This window comes from Heloderma suspectum, chromosome 1, assembly GCF_057233095.1.
Source record: "Heloderma suspectum isolate Gila_16-S chromosome 1, 16-S_ref, whole genome shotgun sequence".
Classification (NCBI taxonomy): domain Eukaryota; kingdom Metazoa; phylum Chordata; class Lepidosauria; order Squamata; family Helodermatidae; genus Heloderma; species Heloderma suspectum.
This window is the reverse complement of record NC_139458.1, coordinates 144,440,331-144,447,448: the sequence shown is the minus strand read 5'-3', so window position 1 is coordinate 144,447,448 and position 7,118 is coordinate 144,440,331.

The following is a 7,118-nucleotide window of genomic DNA, read 5'->3' as shown; positions in this document are numbered from 1 at the left end:
ACACCGAAGGCAATGGCGGCATGATCTTGGCGCTCCCTGCCATCAGGAAATATTTGAAGCCGAGAAAGGTTATCGAAAAAGAAAATAACTCTTGGAAACAAAATTCCAGGCAGCCATTAATGAATCTATCAGGGAGAACAGAGAGTGAAATAAAATACTTCTTTAAACCAGCAAAGAAACAGCTGCGAGAAGTCGAGACTGGTGGAATGGCGGTCTCAAAAGAAGAACTGACTGAGCAGTTAACAACACTCAGACAAGACTTATTGACTGCCTGGAAGGAAATACTGGAAGATAAATTGGAGCAACTGCAAGAGAGGATGAGAGAAACAAAAGCGACAGTTTCAGAGAATGTAGACAGGCTCAACACCCATGAGGTACAAATTAAATCTTTAAGGGTGCAGTCCTATGGCTGCTAGTCAGTGGCTAGATGGCTATAGGATAGGTTGGTTTCTGGGAACCGATCCCCACCCCCTCCCTCACCGCCTCATAGGCAGCGCAGATTGGCCCCGTGCGCCACGCTTATAACAGCAGTGTGGAGTGGCAAAAATGGGGCATTCCTGGGAGCGGGGCGGGGAGGTTGGAAATGCCGGTACAACACACCCTATGTGTTGTGCAGCCACCGCTTCCCATGCTTCGAGGTCTCACAGCTAGACAGCTGAAATTGGCTGTCTAGCCGCAAAAACAAGGCGGGGGGAGTGAGAAGGAGATCCACTCCTCAGCACACCTCCTGCCCTTCACTGGACAGGCGGTCGTCCCCGGGGTCGGAAGGCAACCATCGATCCACATAGGATTGTTTCCTCTGAAAGCTAATTGAATAGCTTAAAATGTGAAGATCTGTCCAATAGAAATCGTAGGGAAAATGTGCATATTCATGGAATTATGGAGACTGCAGAACGAGAATCTGTTAAAGAATTTATAGTGAAATGGCTCACAGAACTATTTCCTGCATGTAAAATACAGATGGATGATCCTGGAAGTGCTCATTGGGCACTAGGACCCAGAAGGTTAGAAACAAACGTTGCATGAGATATAATAATTTGTTTTGTAAACTATTCTGTAAAGGAAAAGATAATGAAAGAAATACAGCAAATGAAAGAAATTAAGTATATGGACATGCCTGTGATGTTTCTACAAGACTTAGCCCCAGAGATGCTAGAGAAAAGGAAAAATCTAGGTGCATTTACAGGAAAACTTCGAGAAGAAGGAATTAAATATTTGGGGGGCTTCCCTTTCAAACTGACAATAATACATAAAGGGAAAACATATCTGGTAACAACCAAATCTGGGATCAAGAGACTGTTCCAAGAGTTAAAGATAGAAATCCCAGAAGAAGAAAAAGGGGAAGAAAGGACTGCAGATGACCAGACAGATGTTTCAGATGGCGAGGGGGAGGAGATATCATGGCCAACGACAAGCATAAGAGGAAATAAAGAGAAAAAGATAACAAATATTTCTAGAAGAGAGTTAAGGAAGCAGCTATGAAGGAAAAAACAATGAAAGGAATAAATATAGATTAAGTCATAAACAGGAGGAGATGAAATAATTATCACCAAAAAAGGAAAAGAAAAACAAACAAACTGAGGGTGATGGAATCTAAGGCAAGGAGCCAGCTTATGAAGAACTAAATTGGCTGACCACCCCAGAGAGGATAAAGAAGTTTAGTTATCCTCTCATATTGTTCCAGTTTTGCTCTTCCCTCTCTCTCTCTCTCTCTCTCTCTGTATTTCTGTCTCACAACTTTCTCTCTAAATTTGTAAATTTGTCTAAATATCCTGTGTGTTTATATAAGAGAGTATTGTGACACTACAGTGATAAGCTTTGGAGATATGAGTGAGGAGAAAATTAAAAAAAGAATTGAAGGAGACATTGGCTCTTGGAAGCAGGAGCAAAGCACCTTTCAGGAAGGGGGGAGGGGGAAAACTGGGAGGGATTGGAAATAAGGAATAAGTAAAAGGGAAATAACAGGTAGCTTTTAGGAGAAAAGAGAAAAGTGGAAGAAGGAGAAGGAGAAGGGAAAGCTGAAAACAAGAAAGCAAAAGAAAAAAAGCGGTGGGGAGAGAAAACTTAAAATAAATATGGTATAGTGTACATCTCTGAAAATAAGAGAAGAAGGGGCTTGGGTAAAACAAACTCGAATGTATAAACTGATATCTGAAATGAAGCTTGAGATACTATTTTTGCAAGAACTCCAGAAACCAAAGACCAACAGTGGGATTGTCCAGCAGACAATGGGGACATAAATTCTTAGCTGTAGGATCTAGAAGAGCAAGGGGGTAGGGATATTAATAAGGAGAAAAATTTTCAATTAAAAAGAATGATGAAATATAAAAAGGGGAGTTATATATCTGTAGAGGGGATGTATAATAACAAAGAGTTAATAACATTGGCATCAATATATAGCCCTAACACGAATCACTTAAATTTTCTACAGAAGATCTTAGCTAAAGTTAACAGATTCTCAAAATCAGGGGAAAAAAATAATTGCAGGAGATTTAAATTGGAATCTGCAGGGAGCAACAGCAATGAGTGATATGAAATGAAGAACAATGTTAAAGCAGGACAGAAGAGTATCCTGGTATATGGAGATTTTGAAAAAAAATATTTATGATGCTTGGATCGAAATAAATCCTAATTACTATAGTCATACATATTTTTCAGAAGTATATAAAAGTTTCAGTAGGTTGGATACAATTTTAATGACAGAAACGTTTTTACGAAGGCTTAAAAAATGGAAATTGGACAAATAAAAGTAACAGACCATGCCCCAATTAAAATGTATGTAGAGATGGACCAAGAAATTAGAAGGCATTGTATATGGAGATTGAATCCCATATTATTAACTAAGTAAGATATTGAAGCTAGGATACAAATTAATATAGAAAGATATTTTGAAGAAAATAAAACAGGGGAAACAATGGAAACAATTACATGGAAAGCGGGTAAGGCAACAATAAGAGGGATATGCATAAAGAAAAAAGATAAGGAGAAGACGGAGACACTGAATCAAGAAATTAGATTAATGGAGCAGTACAAGTATACTAGTCAGACTAGAATCAGAAAAGAAATGGAAAAACTGAGGAAAAAAAGAGAGGCATTAGAAATAAATAAAACAATGATAGACATGTTATATGTCAAGCAAAGGTATTGTGAGTTTACAGGAAAAAGCTGAAAATGGTTGGTGAACAGATTCCAGAAAAAGAGAACTAGGAACAGAATTTTAGCTTTGAATACAAAAGAAGGAATCAAAACATATGATCAAAAGGAAATGGGAAAATTATTATAAAGATCTTTATGAAGGGAAACAGATAAAATAAAGCAGATCGGAAATATCAAGACAAAATAAAAATACCCTCACTAAAAGAAGAACAGAAACAGTTGTTAGAAGCTGAGATAGGAGAAGAGGAGATTAAAGAAGCTATAAAAGAATTAAAAATAATAAATCACCAGGCCAAGATGGGTTTACAGGTGAATTTTATAGAGCATTTGTGGGTGTGTTGGTGCCACAGCTGAAGAAATTATATCGGGAAATAACACTGATACTCAAATTAAACAAAGATAAATGTAACCTGGACTCCTACAGACCAATATCTCTACTGAATGTGGATTATATTTACTAAAATATGGGCAAAACTCTTGAAAGAAGTTATTAACGACTGTATAGGTTCAGAACAATATGGTTTTTTAAAAAATGGGTTTACTGCAGATCCAATTAGGAAAGTATTTAGTATGATTAATATTTATAAGACAAGAAAGATCCTGGTTGTAATAATGACACTTGATCTTTACAAGGCTTTCAATACGGTTAATCCAAAATTTATATTAAGTCTGCTAAATAAGACTTCCGGTCAGAGCCAATGTTGCCCTTGCAGCTTCCCACGGGGTCTCCGCAGGACGCCATCTCAAACAGATTTTTAAAAGGTTGAAAAACCTTTTTATCTCTCCCCTGGAATTAAAAGGGGAGGCGGGAGCAGCTCTGGATGATGTTTTGGAAGAACAGCTCTCTCGGCATGGTAGCAGGGGGGCTGTACTCCGGGGCTAGTCTGCCAGAGCTTAATCGCTCAAAGCTGTTTGAACCTCCTAATTAATTAGGAGAAATTAGGGCTGACATGCTCTATTGTAGTTTTTGGATTAAGAAACGCCAACAACATCTGAGGAATGGATTAAAAAATATCAATAATATTTGAGGACCTGCAAGATTTGTTTGAAGAGGATGACTACACTAAGGCGAAAAAAAGGATCTCCACCCACCCCCACCTCCCATGGCAAAGGCTTCGAGAAGTGGAGATACAGAGGAGTTACTTGCTTTGATAAAAACTTTGTCCTTTCAATTTGCGGAACGGGCTAAGAGGCTGGATAGCATCCAAAATTCCATCACTGCCCTGCAAGGGACTGTGGATTTAATTAACACTTCTTGGCAAAAAAATAGAGGCAAAGGTTAACAAGTTGCAAGATCAGCTGACAGGGAATGAAACTACATCACAAGCTTTTTTCAATAATTTTTCTGTCAGAATTTCTCAACTGGAAGCATTAGCGCGCAGGGCAAATGTACGTATTATTGGTATTAAATATTTACCTACTGATGTAAATCTGTCTACTTTTGTAGATAAGTTCCTGCATGAGATACTCCCTGTGCCATCTTATTATTCATTTGATATTGAGCAGGTATTCCGTGTGTCAAATGCCAAAGGGACTGGTTATACGATTATAGACCAATTTGCAAGAATCTCCACAAAAAATTATATCCTGCGTTTGGCAAGAGAGGCTGGAAATCTTTTTTGGAAACAAGATAAAGTTATGCTATTTCCGGATTACATCAAAGAAATTGCTGATAAAAGAAGGCAATTTACCAAGGCGAAAAATATGGCAAAACAAATGAACTTACAATATTCTGCTACATTTTGCATTTTTTCTGAAGGTCAGATGAAGAAGTTCATAAATCATGAAATGGTGGAGGTGTGGCTAAATGGGAAATCACGTGAGATTTGTGTTCCAGCACCATGAACTGGAATCTACAAACATGATTGGCTAACTGACTATGTTTAGTCTGGAAGATACAGGCTAGGCCAGAGATTTTTTCCCCCTCTCTTATTTTTCCTCTCTTTTTCTCTTTTCTTTAAATCCTTCATGATATACTGTACAATGTATACACTCATTTATATATCTAGTACAAAATATATTAGTGATTGTTCTGAGGTTGATTTTAAGCTTTATTATTATATAACATTATAAAATTTATTAGTGATTTGTTGTTGTTATTATTATTATTATTATTATTATTATTATGTATCCTTTTAAATCTCCTTTTTCATTATTATTACTGGTTAGTAAGATCTTTGGCTGGTTAAATTGTTAAGCTTTATAACTATATGTTAGCTGAAGGGCAATATATGGTTACTGGAAATGAACTGTAGGCCTGCTTCCTTGCTATAAGACTGATGATATGATATTGAAATGTTAGGTTGATTATTTATGCTGTACTGAATTGTAACATTGTCAATGTTATGGGTATAATTTTTAAGCAGAGTGGAAGTTTCTGTGTAATGGAGTTTAAATTTAATTTCTTTAAACAATCCTTCTTTTTTCATGTTTTTTTTTCTTCCTTCTTCTGTTTTCTCTTTCCTTTCCATTATTGCTGTGTCCTCTTAAGAATACTGTATTGTTAGGAAATTGTAGTTATTGATTAGGTTGTTGGTATTGTTTATTTCATTTATAAAGTTAAAAAATAGAATAAAAAGTATTTTTTTAAAAAGTCTGCTAAATAAGTATAATCTGGGGAATAAGTTTAAACATATAATAGAGATGATATACGTACAAAAACAGCAAAACTAAGGTACAATGGATTAGAAACAGGAGAAATAAGGCTTAATTCAGGAACAAGGCAGGGGTGCCCCCTTTCACCACTTTTGTTTACAATGGTAATTGACTTTCTGGCTGATAGAATCAGGGGAAATAAAGATATTAAAGGGGCATTCATAGGCAACAGAGAATTTAAACTAAACCTATATGCAGATGACATTTTATTTACATTTATATTTATTTATATTTATTTATTTAGGAAATTCAGAAAAGGGAATAAAGGAATTCATGAGAGATTTAACAGCATTTCAACGGGTGGCAGGACTAAAGGTAAATACAAAGCAATCTGATTTGATGTGCCTGAATATAGGACCACAAGAACAAACAGAAATTTCAAAAATGACAGGTATTCCCTTAGTAACAAAAGCATTTAGATATTTAGGAGTTCAAGTACCTAAAAGACAGAAGAATGTGCTGAAACTAAATTATGGGAAGCTATGGAAGGAAATAAAGAATGACATAGTCAGATGGGAAAAGCCAAATTTAACACTTCCTGATCGGATTATGACTAATAAAATTATGGTATTACCAAAATTTACTTATCTTTTTAATGTGCTTCCATTTAAAAGGTTTAAATCATGGCAAAACAGCATAGAAAACTTTATTTAGAAGACTAAAAGGCCACGAACAGCAAAGGTGTTCTGATATAGACCTATGCAAGAAGGAGGATGGGGTATACCATACTTAAAAACTTATTATAATGTGCACCAATTAAGACATATGTTAACAATAATGAAAGAAGGGGGATGGTAAATTGTATAGAAATAGAAAGGGAATTGATGGGATTAAAGGAAGAGGAATTACAAAGTACGTTTTATATTAAAAAGTATCTAAAATAACAAACAAGAAATAATGGAAGTACAATAAAAGGATTATTAAAAGTATAGAACTTCAGGACAGAGGAACTAATGCTAGGTGTTTCCCCATTAATACAAATTTGGGCGCACCCAGAGTTTGATATAAAAGGGAAAGCAGAGAGGAAAAATAAGTTGAGCCAAAGAGTGAGCCAAATGAGAAATTTTTATGAACAGCAGAATCCTATAACACAAGAACTATGGAATAATTGTGTACAAAGTATGGGAATGTCATGGTTAGTATGGATGCAAATCAGTAAATATATAAGAATTAGAAAGGTAAGAAGGAAAAGTACAAGAGATTTAACAGAATGGGAAAAATTGCAGATAATTATCAGTTAGGAGAAAAAGGTATAATAACCCAAATACTTAAAGTTTTGATAAAGGAGGAGATGGGGGGAGGGAATG